This window comes from Ranitomeya imitator, chromosome 6, assembly GCF_032444005.1.
Source record: "Ranitomeya imitator isolate aRanImi1 chromosome 6, aRanImi1.pri, whole genome shotgun sequence".
In the NCBI taxonomy this organism is placed as follows: domain Eukaryota; kingdom Metazoa; phylum Chordata; class Amphibia; order Anura; family Dendrobatidae; genus Ranitomeya; species Ranitomeya imitator.
The window spans coordinates 157,900,733-157,919,621 of NC_091287.1; the positions used below are offsets into that span (position 1 = coordinate 157,900,733).

At 45.4% G+C, this 18,889-nt stretch overlaps 1 long non-coding RNA gene across 1 annotated transcript in view; it reads left to right on the plus strand.

The window, feature by feature from the left end:
• Nucleotides 1–18,889, plus strand: part of LOC138643616 (uncharacterized) — a 51,127-nt gene that overhangs the window by 31,963 nt on the left and 275 nt on the right. Inside the window, exon 2 of the long non-coding RNA XR_011314215.1 lies at nucleotides 5,846–6,167. This is a non-coding gene — a long non-coding RNA (uncharacterized lncRNA). The remainder of the gene's footprint in view (nucleotides 1–5,845; nucleotides 6,168–18,889) is intronic.

The following is an 18,889-nucleotide window of genomic DNA, read 5'->3' on the forward strand; positions in this document are numbered from 1 at the left end:
ACCAAGTGCTTCACAGAAGTTTATAATGTAGAACCGTAAAAATAAAAAATCATATTTTTTCACAAAAATTATCTTTTCGCCCCCAATTTTTTATTTTCCCAAGGGTAAGAGAAGAAATTGGACCCCAAAAGTTGTTGTACAATTTGTCCTGAGTACGCTGATACCCCATATGTGGGGGTAAACCACTGTTTGGGCGGATGGGAGAGCTCGGAAGGGAAGGAGCGCCGTTTGACTTTTCAAAGCAAAATTGACAGGAATTGAGATAGAACGCCATGTTGCGTTTGAAGAGCCACTGATGTGCCTAAACATTGAAGCCCCCCACAAATGACACCATTTTGGAAAGTAGACCCCCTAAAGAACTTATCTAGAGGTGTGGTGAGCACTTTGACCCACCAAGTGCTTCACAGAAGTTTATAATGCAGAGCCGTAAAAATAAAACAAAATTTTTTTCCCACAAAAATTATTTTTTTAGCCCCCAGTTTTGTATTTTCTTGAGGGTAACAGGAGAAATTGGACCCCAAAATTTGTTGCCAAATTTATCCTGAGTGCGATGATACACCATATGTGGGGGGAACCACTGTTTGGGCACATGGGAGGGCTCAGAAGGGAAGGAGTGCCATTTGAAAGCAGACTTAGATGGAATGGTCTGCAGGGGTCACATTGCGTTTGCAGAGCCCCTAATGTACCTAAACAGTAGAAACCCCCCACAAGTGACACCATTTTGGAAAGTAGACCCCCTTAGGAACTTATCTAGATGTGTGCTGAGCGCTTTGACCCACCAAGGGCTTCACAGAAGTTTATAATGGAGAGCCGTAAAAATAAAACAAAAATTTTTTCCCACAAAAATAATTTTTTAGCCCCCAGTTTTGTATTTTCCCGAGGGTAACAGGAGAAATTCGACCCCACAATTTGTTGTCCAATTTGTCCTGAGTGCGCTGATACCCCATATGTGGGGGGGAACCACTGTTTGGGCGCATGGGAGGGCTCTGAAGGGAAGGAGCTCCATTTGGAATGAGGACTTAGATGGAATGGTCTGCAGGTGTCACATTGCATTTGCAGAGCCCCTAATGTACCTAAACAGTAGAAACCTCCCACAAGTGACACCATTTTGGAAACTAGACCCCCTAAGGAACTCATCTAGATGTGTTGTGATAGCTTTGAACCCCCAAGTGTTTCACTACAGTTTGTAACGCAGAGCCGTGAAAATTAAAAAAAAAAATCTTTCCCCCCAAAATTATTTTTTAGCCCCCAGTTTTGTATTTTCCAGAGGGTAAGAGGAGAAATTCGACCCCAAAAGTTGTTGTCCAATTTGTCCTGAGTACGCTGATACCCCGTATGTTGGGGGAAACCACCGTTTGAGCGCATGGCAGAGCTCGGAAGGGAAGGAGCGCCATTTGGAATGCAGACTTAGATGGAATGGTCTGCAGACGTCACATTGCGTTTGCAGAACCCCTAATGTACCTAAACAGTAGAAACCCCCCACAAGTGACCCCAAATTGGAAACTAGACCCCCAGGGAACTAATCTAGATGTGTTGTGAGAACTTTGAACCCCCAAGTGTTTCACTACAGTTTATAACACCTTCTTCTCCACGGTATTCACGGTGGAAAATGAAATGCTAGGTGAAATCCCAAGAAACAATGAAAACCCTATATTAAGGGTCACCAATCTAACCCAAGAAGAGGTGCGAAACCGGCTAAATAAGATTAAAATAGATAAATCTCCCGGTCCGGATGGCATACACCCACGAGTACTAAGAGAACTAAGTAATGTAATAGATAAACCATTATTTCTTATTTTTAGTGACTCTATAGCGACAGGGTCTGTTCCGCAGGACTGGCGCATAGCAAATGTGGTGCCAATATTCAAAAAGGGCTCTAAAAGTGAACCTGGAAATTATAGGCCAGTAAGTCTAACCTCTATTGTTGGTAAAATATTTGAAGGGTTTCTGAGGGATGTTATTCTGGATTATCTCAATGAGAATAACTGTTTAACTCCATATCAGCATGGGTTTATGAGAAATCGCTCCTGTCAAACCAATCTAATCAGTTTTTATGAAGAGGTAAGCTATAGACTGGACCACGGTGAGTCATTGGACGTGGTATATCTCGATTTTTCCAAAGCGTTTGATACCGTGCCGCACAAGAGGTTGGTACACAAAATGAGAATGCTTGGTCTGGGGGAAAATGTGTGTAAATGGGTTAGTAACTGGCTTAGTGATAGAAAGCAGAGGGTGGTTATAAATGGTATAGTCTCTAACTGGGTCGCTGTGACCAGTGGGGTACCGCAGGGGTCAGTATTGGGACCTGTTCTCTTCAACATATTCATTAATGATCTGGTAGAAGGTTTACACAGTAAAATATCGATATTTGCAGATGATACAAAACTATGTAAAGCAGTTAATACAAGAGAAGATAGTATTCTGCTACAGATGGATCTGGATAAGTTGGAAACTTGGGCTGAAAGGTGGCAGATGAGGTTTAACAATGATAAATGTAAGGTTATACACATGGGAAGAGGGAATCAATATCACCATTACACACTGAACGGGAAACCACTGGGTAAATCTGACAGGGAGAAGGACTTGGGGATCCTAGTTAATGATAAACTTACCTGGAGCAGCCAGTGCCAGGCAGCAGCTGCCAAGGCAAACAGGATCATGGGGTGCATTAAAAGAGGTCTGGATACACATGATGAGAGCATTATACTGCCTCTGTACAAATCCCTAGTTAGACCGCACATGGAGTACTGTGTCCAGTTTTGGGCACCGGTGCTCAGGAAGGATATAATGGAACTAGAGAGAGTACAAAGGAGGGCAACAAAATTAATAAAGGGGATGGGAGAACTACAATACCCAGATAGATTAGCGAAATTAGGATTATTTAGTCTAGAAAAAAGACGACTGAGGGGCGATCTAATAACCATGTATAAGTATATAAGGGGACAATACAAATATCTCGCTGAGGATCTGTTTATACCAAGGAAGGTGACGGGCACAAGGGGGCATTCTTTGCGTCTGGAGGAGAGAAGGTTTTTCCACCAACATAGAAGAGGATTCTTTACTGTTAGGGCAGTGAGAATCTGGAATTGCTTGCCTGAGGAGGTGGTGATGGCGAACTCAGTCGAGGGGTTCAAGAGAGGCCTGGATGTCTTCCTGGAGCAGAACAATATTGTATCATACAATTATTAGGTTCTGTAGAAGGACGTAGATCTGGGTACTTATTATGATGGAATATAGGCTGAACTGGATGGACAAATGTCTTTTTTCGGCCTTACTAACTATGTTACTATGTTACTATAACGCAGAGCCGTGAAAATAAAAAATCTTTTTTTTTCCCACAAAAAATATGTTTTAGCCCCGAGTTTTGTATTTTCCCAAGGGTAACAGGAGAAATTGGACCGAAAAGTTGTTGTCCTATTTGTCCTGAGTACGCTGATACTCCATATGTTGGGGTAAACCCCTGTTTGGGCACACAGGAGAGCTCGGAAGGGAAGAAGCACTGTTTTACTTTTTCAACGCAGAATTGGCTGGAATTGAGATCGGTCGCCATGTCGCGTTTGGAGAGCCCCTGATGTGCCGAAACAGTGGAAACTCCCCAATTATAACTGAAACCCTAATCCAAACACATCCCTAACCCTAATCCCAACAGTAACCCTAACCACACCTCTAACCCAGACACACCCCTAACCCTAATCCCAACCCTATTCCCAACCGTAAATGTAATCTAAACCCTAACTGTAACTTTAGCCCCAACCCAAACTGTAGCCCTAGCCCTAACCCTAGCCCTAACCCTAATCCTAACCCTAGCCCTAACACTAGCCCTAACCCTAGCCCTAACCCTAGCCCTAGCCCTAACCCTAGCCCTAACCCTAGCCCTAACCCTAACCCTAGCCCTAACCCTAGCCCTAACCCTAACCCTAGCCCTAACCCTAGCCCTAGCCCTAACCCTAACCCTAGCCCTAACCCTAGCCCTAACCCTAGCCATAACCCTAGCCCTAACTCTAACCCTAGCCCTAATGGGAAAATGGAAATAAATACATTTTTTTTAATTTTTCCCTAACTAAGGGGGTGATGAAGGGGGGTTTGATTTACTTTTATAGCGGGTTTTTTAGCGGATTTTTATGATTGGCAGCCGTCACACACTGAAAGACGCTTTTTATTGCAAAAAATATTTTTTGCGTTACCACATTTTGAGAGCTATAATTTTTCTATATTTTGGTCCACAGAGTCATGTGAGGTCTTGTTTTTTGCGGGACGAGTTGACGTTTTTATTGGTAACATTTTCGGGCACGTGACATTTTTTGATCGCTTTTTATTCCGATTTTTGTGAGGCAGAATGACCAAAAACCAGCTATTCATGAATTTCTTTTGGGGGAGGCGTTTATACCGTTCCGCGTTTGGTAAAATTGATAAAGCAGTTTTATTCTTCGGGTCAGTACGATTACAGCGACACCTCATTTATATCATTTTTTTATGTTTTGGCGCTTTTATACGATAAAAACTATTTTATAGAAAAAATAATTATTTTGGCATCGCTTTATTCTCAGGACTATAACTTTTTTATTTTTTTGCTGATGATGCTGTATGGTGGCTCGTTTTTTGCGGGACAAGATGACGTTTTCAGCGGTACCATGGTTATTTATATCTGTCTTTTTGATCGCGTGTTATTCCACTTTTTGTTCGGCGGTATGATAATAAAGCGTTGTTTTTTGCCTCGTTTTTTTTTTTTCTTACGGTGTTTACTGAAGGGGTTAACTAGTGGGCCAGTTTTATAGGTCGGGTCGTTACGGACGCGGCGATACTAGATATGTGTACTTTTATTGTTTTTTTTTTTTTATTTAGATAAAGAAATGTATTTATGGGAATAATATTTTTTTTTTTTTCATTATTTTGGAATATTTTTTTTAATTTTTTTTTACACATTTGAAAATTTTTTTTTTAACTTTTTTACTTTGTCCCAGGGGGGGACATCACAGATCAGTGATCTGACAGTGTGCACAGCACTCTGTCAGATCACTGATCTGACATGCAGCACTGCAGGCTTCACAGTGCCTGCTCTGAGCAGGCTCTGTGAAGCCACCTCCCTCCCTGCAGGACCCGGATCCGCGGCCATCTTGGATCCGGGGCTCGAGCAGGGAGGGAGGGAGGTAAGACCCTGGCAGCAACGCGATCACATCGCGTTGCTGCGGGGGGCTCAGGGAAGCCCGCAGGGAGCCCCCTCCCTGCGCGGTGCTTCCCTGCACCGCCGGCACATCGTGATCATCTTTGATCGCGGTGTGCCAGGGGTTAATGTGCCGGAGGCGGTCCGTGACCGCTCCTGGCACATAGTGCCGGATGTCAGCTGCGATAGGCAGCTGACACCCGGCCGCGATCGGCCGCGCTCCCCCCGTGAGCGCCGCCGATCGCGCTGGACGTACTATCCCGTCCATGGTCATAGGGGCCCACCCCACATGGACGGGATAGTACGTCCGATGTCAGAAAGGGGTTAAAGTTCATTTTCTGGGCAAATATTGACTTTGCAAGTACAGTAATTGCTGTTAAGCTGATCACTCTGACATTCAGGAGTATATGCAAATTGCCATTAGAAAAAATGAAGCAGTAGACTTTGGAAAAATTAATATTTGTCTCATTCTCAAAATTTTTGTCCATGACTGTAATTGTTAACTCCTGCTCCAATATATTGGTGGCCATCACCATTTGTTACCTTTTCTTCTGTGGTATTATGTCCTTTGTAGCCAATCACTGACATTTGTGATTACGTAAGTGTCCCAGCCTGTACAATGAAGGATGAGATTTCCCAATGGTTTGCACCTTTTGTGATTAAAGACTGCTATCTACTGTTCAGACAGAACCATGCAGAACGAGAGGACAGAGGAAGTGTTGCAGGGAGGAAAAGTCTAGATAAAGGACCAGGTGAGGTGACCCTGATGACGCAGTTCCTTGGTACCAGAAGCCAGCGTGCCGAAACAGGAGCAAATTTGGAGCCAGGAGAAGGGACAGTCAGGATGTGTGCCGACGAAGACACTGACACCGAGGAGCCAAGCTTTGGCAGGGAGCATGAACCAGCAGGCTGTGGCACACGTGAAAGCAGAATGCAGGTGGCGCCAGACAATTTCTGGAATCCAGCCGACGCTGGTCAAGGCCCGAAGACCAGACCTGAGGCACAAGTGAGTTGGGTTGTTACTTCTGATACTGACATACGGAACAGGGGTCAGTTGGGGCTGCTGCTATAGACCGGGTGGGGACTGTCCAGAGTGAGAGAGGCACAGAGAGCATTGATTGACTTTGTCAAAAGGACTTGCGGCTTAGGCCTCTTTCACACGTCCATATTTTTCCTCCCGTCGAAATCCATCGAGTTTTGAAAAAACAGGATGCTGCAGATTTTTCTGTAGGATCCTGTTTTTTCCCATAGACTTGTATTAGCGACGGATTGTGACGGATGGCCATCCGTTTCATCCGTCGTGCACTAGATCCGTCAGAAAAAAGCGGTCCGTGGTCTGGAAAAAACGTTCAATGAAATGGTTTTTGTCAACGTCGTATAAACGTGCAACGACGCATCCTGTGGCATACGTCGCTGGCTATAATGGCAGCCTATGGACGCTGGATGCGTTGTTGCCTGTGAAAAGCAGAAATCCAGCGACGTATTGCGTTTTTCTATTCTGAGCATGCCTGGAAGGATTTCTCTCTCTCTCTCTCTCTCCAGAAATTTATACCTGAAAATTCTGGCGGAACCCATTCGACACATCCGTCATAAAACTGGATGCGTTACACACGTGTTACTCTATTTTCACAACGTCTGTCGATACGTCAATTTGCTGCATTATGACGCACCCCGACCGACGGAAGTGTGAAAGAAGCCTTAGCGGGAAGAACTGGAGACTCCCCGCTAGAGCCTACTATATAAAGTGAAACTTTATACTTATACCCTTAGGACTGTGGACATTGCTGTCATAAGGAACGGGATATACGTAACTAGGCATGCGTCTCCCGGCAGCTAAAGTATCATTAAGTGCAGTTATTTCAATGACCGGATATTTACATCCTTCTCTTCTCTTCACACAGGTACAATCTCTGCTTGCTGTCATCTGCTGCTTATCATCCTGCAACAATTCTTTTAATAGTACAATCTGCTTTCTGTCATCTGCTGCTTATCATCCTGCAACAATTCCTTTAATGGTACAATCTCTGCTTGCTGTCATCTGCTGCTTATCATCCTGCAACAATTCCTTTAATGGTACAATCTCTGCTTGCTGTCATCTGCTGCTTATCATCCTGCAACAGTTCCTTTAATAGTATATAACTGTGCCTGCTGAATGTTTGCTAAATTCATTTGTTGCATTGTATTCAATACTTACTGCTGTACATCCATGCTGGGCTCACAGGAGATATTATCTGGTGCAAGGTGTTACAGTATATGGTTGTAGCCAGGCCCAGTGCCTTTGATCATGTAACCTCCCCGGTGTGTTGGCCAATTGCTAATTTATCCCAAATAAGGTCCCACAATCCATCTCACCTGATCCTCTACTTAATCCTATAAATTTAGTAGCGTTATAGGGGGTCACGCGTGCGGATCAGGCACGCGTCTCCCGGCAGCAAAGTATCACGGCAGCTAAAGTATCGTGAAGTGCAGTTATTTCAACGGCAGTTAGTCACGGCAAGAGTCAGGACATCACTCTATGTATCTGTCTCTTTTGTTTATGTCTGCTGAATAAGCACTTCTTATTACTTGGACCTAGCTTTTCTATTAACCTATCTGATTTCTTCACCATATTCACATATGCACTTACAGTGTTTGCTCCACTAATCCTCTCCTTCGCTATCCACAAACCCCAGCACCCTCTAACCAAATAATCATCTCCCCTTCCCTCTTACCTACCCACCTGTCCTCCTCTGCTGACCTGCTCCTCAACCTCAAATCTGTCCTAATAAAGCATAAAACAAGCTGGTCACTCTCCTTCTCCCACCTGCTCTCCCTTTCTCTGCCAATCCTCACTGCTGGTGACATATCTCCCAACCCTGGACCCCCACAGCTCATACCTCCCGTTACTACCCCCTCCTACCGCTCCCTATCTAATATGAACTACCGCAATCTTTAAAACATAAAACCCGTGTCCCTGACTCCCACCCCCCTGCTCTCTCTCTTTGGAGCACTCTGGAATGCCTGCTCAATCTGCAATAAGCTTCATGAGCTTTTTCTCTCTCACAAGCTTGCCTTCCTCAGCCTCATGGAAACATGGCTAACACCCTCTGACACTGCCTCCCCTGCTGCGCGGTGTACGGCAGCCTCCACTTCACCCACACCCCTCCACATTCATCATAGGTGACTTCAACATCGCCACTGATATCCTTCAGTCAACAGCCTCCAAATTTCTGTCCCTTACTTCATCTTTTGGACTTACTCAGTGGTCCTCCGCAGCCACCCACACAGACAGACATACACTAGACCTGGTCTTTACCCGTCTCTGCTCTCTATCTAACTTCACCACCTCCTCTCTCCCTCTATCCTACCACCATCTGCTCATCCCTGTCCTCACCGGTCACCCATGTCCAGCAACATGCGCACCCCCGCAGAAACCTTGCACACCTAGACACGCACACACTCTCTGACTCTATCCTACCACTGACATCCATATCCTCACTCCACGACACAGACAGTGCCACTGCTTTCTACAATGCCACTCTCGCACCAGCTACAGTGCCCCTCTCGTTCATGGCAGAGTGGGATGTATCAATAGACAACCCTGGCACAATAACACCACTAAAAAGCTCTGGCAAGTGGCCAGGGTTGCAGAGCGGTGTTGGAAGAAAACACATTTGCAAGACGACTTCACTGCATTCAAACAGGCAACACACGCTTTTAAGTCTGCTCTCACCTCTGCTAAACAGGCCTACTTCACAACCCTCGTATCTTCCCTATCCTACAACCCCAAACGGTTATTCAAAACCTTTAACTCCCTCCTCCGCCCCCCACTGCCCTCTCCAACTTCCCTCATCTCTGCTGAGGACCCCTTTGTATACCAGACCAATGCCCAAACCCCATAACCTCCCTATCCAACATCACTGAAGGGGGGCTTAATTGTATCCTCTCCAAATCGCACCTCACCACCTGTGCGCTCGACCCAATCCCATCCCACCTCCTCCTCAACCTAACCACCACTCGTATCCCATCCCTAACCCATCTCTTCAACCTATCACTAACTTCTGGGACCTTCCCTCCTGCTTTCAAACATGCCACAATCAAGCCTATCCTTAAAAAGCCAACCCTCGATCCAACAGCTATATGCAGCTATCGCCCAATATCACTGCTCCCATTCGCTTCCAAACTCCTTCAGCAGCACGTCCACGTTGAATTTTCCTCCCACCTCTCATCTAACTTGCTCTTTGACAATCAACAATATAGTTTCAGCCCCCATCACTCAACTGAGACATCCCTGACCAAAATTACTAACGACCTACTTACAGCCAAAGCTAATGGACAATACTCTGTACTCCTCCTTCTAGACCTGTCCTCTGCTTTCGACAAAGTTGACCACTGCCTCCTACTACAGATCCTCTCCTCCTTTGGCATCAAAGACCTTGCCCTGTCCTGGATCTCCTCATACCTTTCCAAATGCACATTCAGCGTCTCCCACTCCCACACTACCTCCTCATCCCATCCTCTCTCTGCTGCTGTCCCTCAAGGCTCGATTCTAGGACCCCTACTCTTCTCAATCTATACACTTGGCCTGGGACAACTCATAAAGTTCCATGGATTCCAGTACCACCTTTATGCTGATGACACTCAGATCTACCTTTCTGGCCCAAACGACACCTCTCTGCTGTCCAGAATCTCGGGGTGTCAGCCATATCCTCCTTCTTCTCCTCTCGCTTCCTCAAACTCAATGTGTTCAAATCTGAACTCATCATCTTTCCTCCATCTCATAGATCTTCCTTACCTGACCTATCTATTGCAATTAATGACATCACGTTTTCCCCTGTACCGGGAGTCCGCTGCCTCGGTGTAACCCTTGACTCTGCCCTGTCCTTTAAACCACACATCCAAGCTCTTTCCACCTCCTGTTGCCTCCAACTCAAAAATATCTCCAGTATTTGTCCTTTCCTTAACCGTCAATCTACAAAATGCTTGTGCATGCCCTCATCATCTCTCGCCTTGACTACTGAAACATCCTTTTCTGTGGACTCCCTGCTAACACCCTTGCACCTCTCCAGTCCATCCTTAACCCTGCTGCCCGACTAATTCATCTCTCTCTTCGCTACTCCTCCGCTTCTTCCCCTCTACAAATCTCTTCACTGGTTCCCAGGCACGCAGAGTATCCAGTTCAAATTTCTAATACTAACGTACAAAGCCATTCATAACCTTTCTCCTCCATATTCCTCTGAACTAATCTCCCGATATCTTCCCTCCGATCCTCCCAAGACCTCCTCTCCTCCGCACTTATTCGCTCCTCACCTAACCACCTCCAAGACTTCTCACGAATATCCCCCATCCTCTGGAATTCTTTGTCCCAACATGTCCGACTATCAACCACATTCGGATCCTTCAGATGGAACCTGAAAACCCATCTCTTCATGAAAGCCTACAACCTGCACTGATCCCATTGCCTCTGCACCACTATCGAAGCTACCGCCTTACCAACACCAGAGCTCCTACAACCCTCAACCTATTGTCTCCTTCCCCACCATCCTGTAGAATGTAAGCCCGCAAGGGCAGGGTCCTCGTCCCCCCGTATCAGTCTGTAATTGTTAGTTTGCTTACTCTAAGTGATATCTGTAATTTGTGACCCCTTCTCATGTACAGCACCATGGAATCAATGGTGATATATAAATAAATAATAATAATAACTAGGAAAATCCTCTTCAAGAGTTATAGTATGGTGGTTATACCCTTAGGACTCTGGACATTGCTGTAATAAGAAATGGGATATATATGTAACTAGTTAAAATTCTCTTCAAGAGTTATAGTGTGTTGATAACAACTATGATATTGTTGTATATTGAATATTGTGCTCTGTAATTACCCTGTCATTCCTAAATTACTCTTTGTTCATATCACCCCTTTCCTATATTCACACCCAGAGAATAAATAGATAAGTTGGTTTCCTTCTGCCTTGACCTTGTCTGCGTGTTGCATGACTGTCGTTGAAGCGCAGGAAAACGTGAAAAGATTGTTGTCCCGCACATGTGCTCCTTCCCTCTCTGCAGCCACCTTTAAACATGTTTTTCTGAATAAAAACATTTTCTTTTAAAGGACTGGTGAGTACATGTTTGCATCTCAAATGCATCTCATTTTGTGAGCATCTGATACCTGCAGGATTGATTGCTTAATCCAAAGTTTGGTTTAAGGACAAGTTCACACACACAGGTTGAGAAAGGCCCTGAAGGAACACCTATGCTTTATCACCAATATGAGCGTCCTGGAAGTTGGGGCAGAGGCGAGAGAACAGGAATGAGAGGATGCCCCTGTTCTAGCAGTTATGGTCCAGAGCCATGAAGTAACAGTTTCGGAATTGCCATATACAGAGCCAGCTAGGCCTGGGCGCTTAGACATGAGATCCAGGACATAAGAGAAGAATTATGCAGTATTAGAGGAACACCATGGTGCCGGGTCCTGTGGCTCCGAATCAGGAGAAGTCGGAGCCAGAATATATTCCTCTTTGCAGTTAGCAGCTATGAACCTGACACCCACCGGAAGCATGTGGGGTGGGATGCATGACTTGTGGTGGACGAAGACACATCTCCCAGAATTGTTCACCTCAGGGAAGAAGGTGAAGTGGGGCATTCATGAAACTAACACGATTGAGTAGCACACTATGAGGCTAAACAGACCTGAAAGAAGAGATGAAGACTCTAAATATATTGCTTCTGAAAGACCTACTGCCTGTGCCGAGTTTAACGGACAAAGCATCCACTTTTTGATTGGCACCGGGTCCCAGGTGACCACTATGCCGGAGGAATACTTTCGAGCCCACTTCCCGGACATTGCCCACTCCGGAAATGATCCAACCATCTGAATACTGGCTGTCAACCAGCTGCTTATCCCTGTACCAGGGTAGCGTGTATGTTGATATGAGTGGGCGAGAAAGATCTGGACAGAAAGGGATTATATCATTGAAATGTCCAGGAGGAAAGGGACCCATTAGGGACCCCAGGAATGAATGTCTAGAAAGAAGTAGCACAATTCCCAGCCAATAGACAATGAGAGAGCAGTTAGACTTGAGTAACTCGCCATCATGCAAGTGAGATTGTGTTTCGACAGCTCGTATGGTCAGCCAGATTCAAAAATTACCAGCTGCCTCTCAGCGTCTCTGCAAGGTGGTGGTACCCTCAGAAGCTACAGTGACCTTACTAGCAGGGTAGACCATACTCACTATGCCAATGCAGGCCTATTTTTCCTTGAAACAAAACGACCCCAGGGTGGCTGGTTGCCACCACCCTAGCCACAATACATCAAGGACGCGTACCCATGCTCTGCTTAAATTTAAGTAGAACAAGTCTGCAATTGACCCCCCAGAAGGAGGTAGTTCAAGTGTATGTGATGCCAGAAGACCTCACAAGGTCTGATGCATAGAACCATAGAATTGACGACTGTAGAGGGAAACCCGTGGACCCTATCAGTGTCAATTCTCAATAGTCAAAAGGAAATGGGTGAGTCCTGAGCTAGTCACCGCCTCTCAGAACAAATGTATCAGGGAAAATTCACCTCTAAGTGGGGCAGGTAGTACAGTTGTTGCAGTAATTTTAGCCAGTGTTTGCACAACATGAAGATGATTTTGAGTGCACCAAGGCCATTCAACAAGGTGTGTAATAATCTGCAGGTACGGATGATGTCACCATGGATCTGAGGAAAACAAAGAGTTAAAGGTTTATTAACCGGGATAACCACTCCACGCAGGGAGGAGAGGATGGGGGAATTAGATGCAACAATTATAAGGAGAAACAGTATTTAAGGGAACATAAACAGAAGGCAGGTATAAACTTATCAGTCCAAAGGAGGCTTGAGTGAAGGGTCTAACTCGTCAACGTTGACACAGTCAACAGTGGCACTTGAAGTCTCTCAGGTCCCAGTCCGCAATGAAAACACGGTCCCAAAGGCAGGCAACAGGTCGTGGGGAGTGAGACGAGGTCCTGCTCTCACCGGTCTTCATCACACAGCTCCATCCAGCACGAGTCACCGCAGGAATGATACTGTGCTCCTCGGTCAGTCCAGTTACTCCTCTCTGGGGCCCAGGCCGGCTGCTCAGTTCCCCGGGCCTGTCCACACCAGTGTCCGCCTCTAACTTATCTAGGGAGTCTTCCTCAGTCACGGACGCCTGCGAGTCAGCGTCAGTTCGGGGGATGCTTACAGCGTCACGCCTCCCTGCAAGAGTCCTCAGTCGGAGGGTCCTTATGCTCAGTGACTGTGTCGCAGCTGGCAGCTCACTCTCCTGAGCTTTGCACTTTCCCGCCTGGACTCCTGTCAGCTTCCCGCACGCAGCGTGTTTTAACCAGTACTTGCCCCCTTCTGTCACATGGGAGGATAAGCTCTCTCCCAGGAACACTGGTATCTACCCCGGTGGTTCCAGACACAGAGCGGAAGAGGCAGCCCCATTGAAGTCCATTCTTCTCTTCACCCCCTTACAAGTGCAAATCATTCAACTACAGTTCCTATCCAAGAGAGGTATCAGGCGTACCAGGAAATGATGGAGTTGCTGTCATACATGTTGTGAAATGGAGTGATACAGGAGAGTCAAAGTCCCTGGGCTACACCTATTGTACTAGTTCAAAGAAGGATGGGACGTTGAGCACCAACACACCCACTATTGCTAAACATGTAAAAAATTTAATCGACATAGTTAGTATTTTTTTTGTTAAAAAAAAGCATTAAAGCCATTCATGTGCCCAGACAGTAATCATACAATTTGCCTAAGGCAACTAAAGATCCCTAATAAAGATCATGGGGTAAAACATAACTTTTAATAATTTTTCAAAGGAAACACACAAAATTACAGGACTCGTGTGTGAGTATGCCACTAAGAGTTAACTTAGTGACAAAAGTGCTTGTGCGTATGCAGCCTATTAGTTATTGCACTACCCTTATTTCCTTTATCTATAGTAAGAGGGGATATATACAAAGTTAATGATGCACTGCCACCTTAGGTGTTTGTCAGAGTTCACTCACGCACATCCCTTTAGGGCAATTATTTACCAGAACTTAGTACAGTAAAATCCACTTAATATCATTAAGCTACTGACAGGTATTAGTGCATAGGAAGGTCAATAGATTACTCTACATAGTAACATAGTTATTAAGGTGGAAGGAAGACTTTAAGTCCAGATAGTTCAACCCATAGCCTAACCTAACATGCCCTAACATGTTGATCCAGAGGAAGGCAAAAAAAAGCTCCACTTTCGGGAAAAAAATTCCTTCCCGACTCCACATACGGCAGTCAGACTAGTTCCCTGGATTAACGGCCTATCAAGGAATCTAGTGTATATACCCTGCAATATTATACTTTTCAAGAAAGGTATCCAATCCCCTCTTAAATTTAAGTAATGAATCACTCATTACAACATCATACGGCAGAGAGTTCCATAGTCTCACTACTCTTACAGTAAAGAACCCGCATCTGTTATTATGCCTAAACCTTCTTTCCTCCAGACGTAGAGGATGCCCCCTTGTCCCTGTCTCAGGTCTATGATTAAAAAGATCATCAGAAAGGTCTTTGTACTGTCCCCTCATACATTTATACATTAAAATAAGATGACCCCTTAGTCTTCGTTTTTCCAAACTAAATAGCCCCAAGTGTAATAACCTATCTTGGTATTGGAGACCCCCCAGTCCTCTAATAACCTTGGTCGCTCTTCTCTGCACCCGCTCTAGTTCAGCTATGTCTTTCTTATACACCGGAGACCAGAACTGTGCACAGTATTCTTAAGTGTGGTCGAACTAGTGACTTGTATAGAGGTAAAATTATGTTCTCCTCATGAGCATCTATGCCTCTTTTAATGCATTCCATTATTTTATTTGCCTTTGTAGCAGCTGCCTGACACTGGCCACTGAACATGAGTTTGTCATCCACCCATACACCCAGGTCTTTTTCATTGACGGTTTTGCCCAGAGTTTTTAGAATTAAGCACATAATTATACATCTTATTACTTCTACCCAAGTGCATGACCTTACATTTATCCTCATTAAAGCTCATTTGCCATTTATCAGCCAAGCTTCTAGTTTACATAAATCATCCTGTAATATAAAATTGTCCTCCTCTGTATTGATTACCCTGCAGAGTTTAGTGTCATCTGCAAATATTGAAATTCTGCTCTGAATGCCCCCTACAAGGTCATTAATAAATATGTTAAAAAGAAGAGGGCCCAATACTGACCCCTGTGGTACCTTACTGCTAACCGCGACCCAGTCCGAGTGTGGTCCATTAATCACCACCCTTTGTTTCCTATCCCTGAGCCAGCTCTTAACCCACTTACACATATTTTCCCCTATCCCCATTATTCTCATTTTATCTATCAACCTTTTGTGTGGCACCGTATCAAAAGCTTTTGAAAAGTCGATATACACCACGTCCACTGGGTTCCCTTGGTCCAGTCCAGAGCTTACCTCTTCATAGAAGCTGATCAGATTAGTCTGACATGAACGGTCCCTAGTAAACCCATTGTCACGCTCACGCCCTGACTGGTGGGCGTGAGCTTGGGGGGTTTGTGGCCCCACTGTGCCACAAACCAGACTACCCTGGAAGGGGCGTAACTATGACAGCTGCCTGGGTTTTCACTGGAGCCTCTTGATAATTGGTCAGGAACTGATTAGACAGATGCACCTGATTCCTATAAGAACCAGAGAGTTCAGGCGCCGGCCCCCTATACACATAGCCATGAGGCATGCAGAGAGCAGAGACACAGAACATGAAGCTGGCATGAAACAGAAACCACATCATGACCTGGAGCAGTGGGTAAGATAGTGTGAGAGATGTGAGGCCATGACGTGATGCCAGCAGAGTTGTTACAGTACCCCCCCCCCCCTCTTTACGGCCCCTCTTCTTCAAGCCCACCAGAATAACTTGTAGAAGAAGGATAGGAGCACACATAGTCAGAGCCATCACAACATTCCTCTGGTAGAATGAGGTATATGAGACATTAGAGATCTCAGGTTGCCCAGTCTCTTTGATTCCAGTAAGATCAGCTTCCCACACAGAAGATGCAAGGGCCAGGACTTCTTTCACCTGGTTAATTGAAAGCAGGGACTTGGAAGCTTGCGATTTGACCACAACATAATGTGATTCCTTGGAAACTGAAGACACGTTCACTGGATCCAACTTAAGCCCATCATTACAAGAAAATTGGACCTTCTCCTTTAGACCGGTGGGAAGCAGAGATGAGAATACTTCTGTCTTGGGATCTTCACCAAATAGCCAGATGGAAACTGGAGGCATACATACAGGAAACATCTTCAGCCTGGTACCCTGAAAAAACTGGACCTCCTCTTCTAGATTAGAGGATGAGTAAGTCTCTGTCTTAGTATCAAGTAGCCACTTGGAAGCAGAAGGCATACATTCAGGAAGCCCCATCAGCTTGTTACTCAGACAAAACTGGACCATCTCTTCCTCCGGATTGGTGAAGAACAGAGATGCAAGAGCTTCAGCTTCAACTTCTTCATCCACCTGCCACATGGAATCTGAAGGCATCATTACAGGAAGCATCTTCTTCCCAAAGTTCAGGGAAAATTTTTTAAGTGACAGGGATGTTCCTGGGAACTGGTCACTGGTATTGTCACTGGAGGTGTGCGGAGAGAACGCCACTGCTTTCTTTACTTCAGTGAGGTCAGCACACCGTGACTCAATAGCCAGCTGATTAGGTGGCGAAGATATCAACACTGTAGATTGACCTTGCAGTTTAGGAACAAGAAACTTCTGGAGACTTGATAGCTCCAAACGCAGAACTACGCTGGGTCTTCGGGCCGGAACGGGCAGCAGAGTATCCGGTTCAGAACGACCGACGGGTGGACTGGTCAACAAGTGGAAAACAAATTTCTCCGCATACAATGCTCCGATTTGGAGCTGTAGTTGTCCCTTCAACACTGGACTGTTCATAAGTAGGGCTCGAGCATCACCAAACACCTTCACAGGATTCTGGAGTATTGGAACAGGAACCAGATTTAGACTCCGTCTGGTTAGCAGCTTGAATATATCTGCAGGGCCGAAGCTCCCACAAGGCACCGGAACAGACACAGACTTTAGCGGAAGGGAATTATTCTCACCAAGGGCAGTCTCTCCTACTGGCCCGAGGTTTTGGAGCTTTAGATCCCCTGGACAGAGGCTATCCAGGTGTCCCTCACAACAGCAGCGACATAGTAAGCCCTTCTTACGACTGGTCTTAGACTGGTGCTTTGCCAGTCCACTCTTGACAGTCTTTTTGGGTTCTATTTGAGTAGCTGCTTTAACGGGTAGAGGAACTGGAGGATCACAGACGGTCATGGCTTGATGTGGAGGTTTCTTCACGGGTTTTGCCCGTCTGGAGCGCCTCTTGGATCTAGATGGGGAAGAATTCACAGGAGCAGCAGGACGAGGCATGTCAAAGACTTTACGGAAGGCCACCAGGAAGGCCCCAAGACTCATGACGATAGGATCCCCTGATTCCCAGAGGGTACAAATCCATAATAAAGCATCTCCTGCTAGGTAGGACATGATGTAGCCCACCTTAATCAGGTCAGAGGGAAAACAAGCTGCATTCTGCAGGATGTAGCGCAAGCACTGTTCCAGGAAGCTTTGGCATTCCTCTGGATTCCCATAGAACCTAGGTGGGTCTGCTGGGTTGTGCTCTTCCTCATAGGCCAGAAGTTGGTTGTAGAGAGCATTTGAAACTATGATTTGGCCCGAGGTCTCCTGACTGGTGGGCGTGAGCTCGGGGAGGTTTGTGGCCCCACTGTGCCACAAACCAGACTACCCTGGAAGGGGCGTAACTATGACAGCTGCCTGGGTTTTCACTGGAGCCTCTTGATAATTGGTCAGGAACTGATTAGACAGATGCACCTGATTCCTATAAGAACCAGAGAGTTCAGGCGCCGGCCCCCTATACACATAGCCATGAGGCATGCAGAGAGCAGAGACACAGAACATGGAGCTGGCATGAAACAGAAACCACATCATGACCTGGAGCAGTGGGTAAGATAGTGTGAGAGATGTGAGGCCATGACGTGATGCCAGCAGAGTTGTTACACCCGTGCTGATACTGGGTAATGAGGTTATTCCTCTTCAGATACTCCAGTATAGCATCCCTTAGAATGCCCTCCAGGATTTTACCCACAGTAGAGGTTAAGCTTACTGGCCTATAATTTCCGAGTTCAGTTTTTGTCCCCTTTTTGAATATTGGCACCACATTTGCTATACGCCAGTCCTGTGGTACATACCCTGTTATTATGGAGTCTTTAAAGTTTTAAAATAATGGTCTATCAATGACTGTACTTAATTCCTGCAGTACTCGGGTGTGTATCCCATCCAGGCCCGGAGATTTGTCAATTTTAGTGATTTTTAGACGCCGACGTACTTCCTGCTGGGTTAAGTAGGTGACATTTAATGGGGAATTTTTATCACTAGTCATTTGTCTGCCATGGGATTTTCTTATGTAAATACTGATGAAAAAAAGTCATTTAGCATATTGGCTTTTTCCTTATCCTCATCCACCATTTCACCCAGACTATTTTTAAGGGGGCCAACACTATCATTTTTTAGTTTCTTACTATTTATGTAGTTAAACAATACTTTGGGATTATTTTTACTCTCTCTGGCAATGAGTCTCTCTGTCTCAATCTTTGCTGCCTTAATTTGCTTTTTACAGAATGTATTTAATTTTTTTTGTTTATTTAATGCCTTATCACTACCTACTTCCTTTAATTCTCTAAAT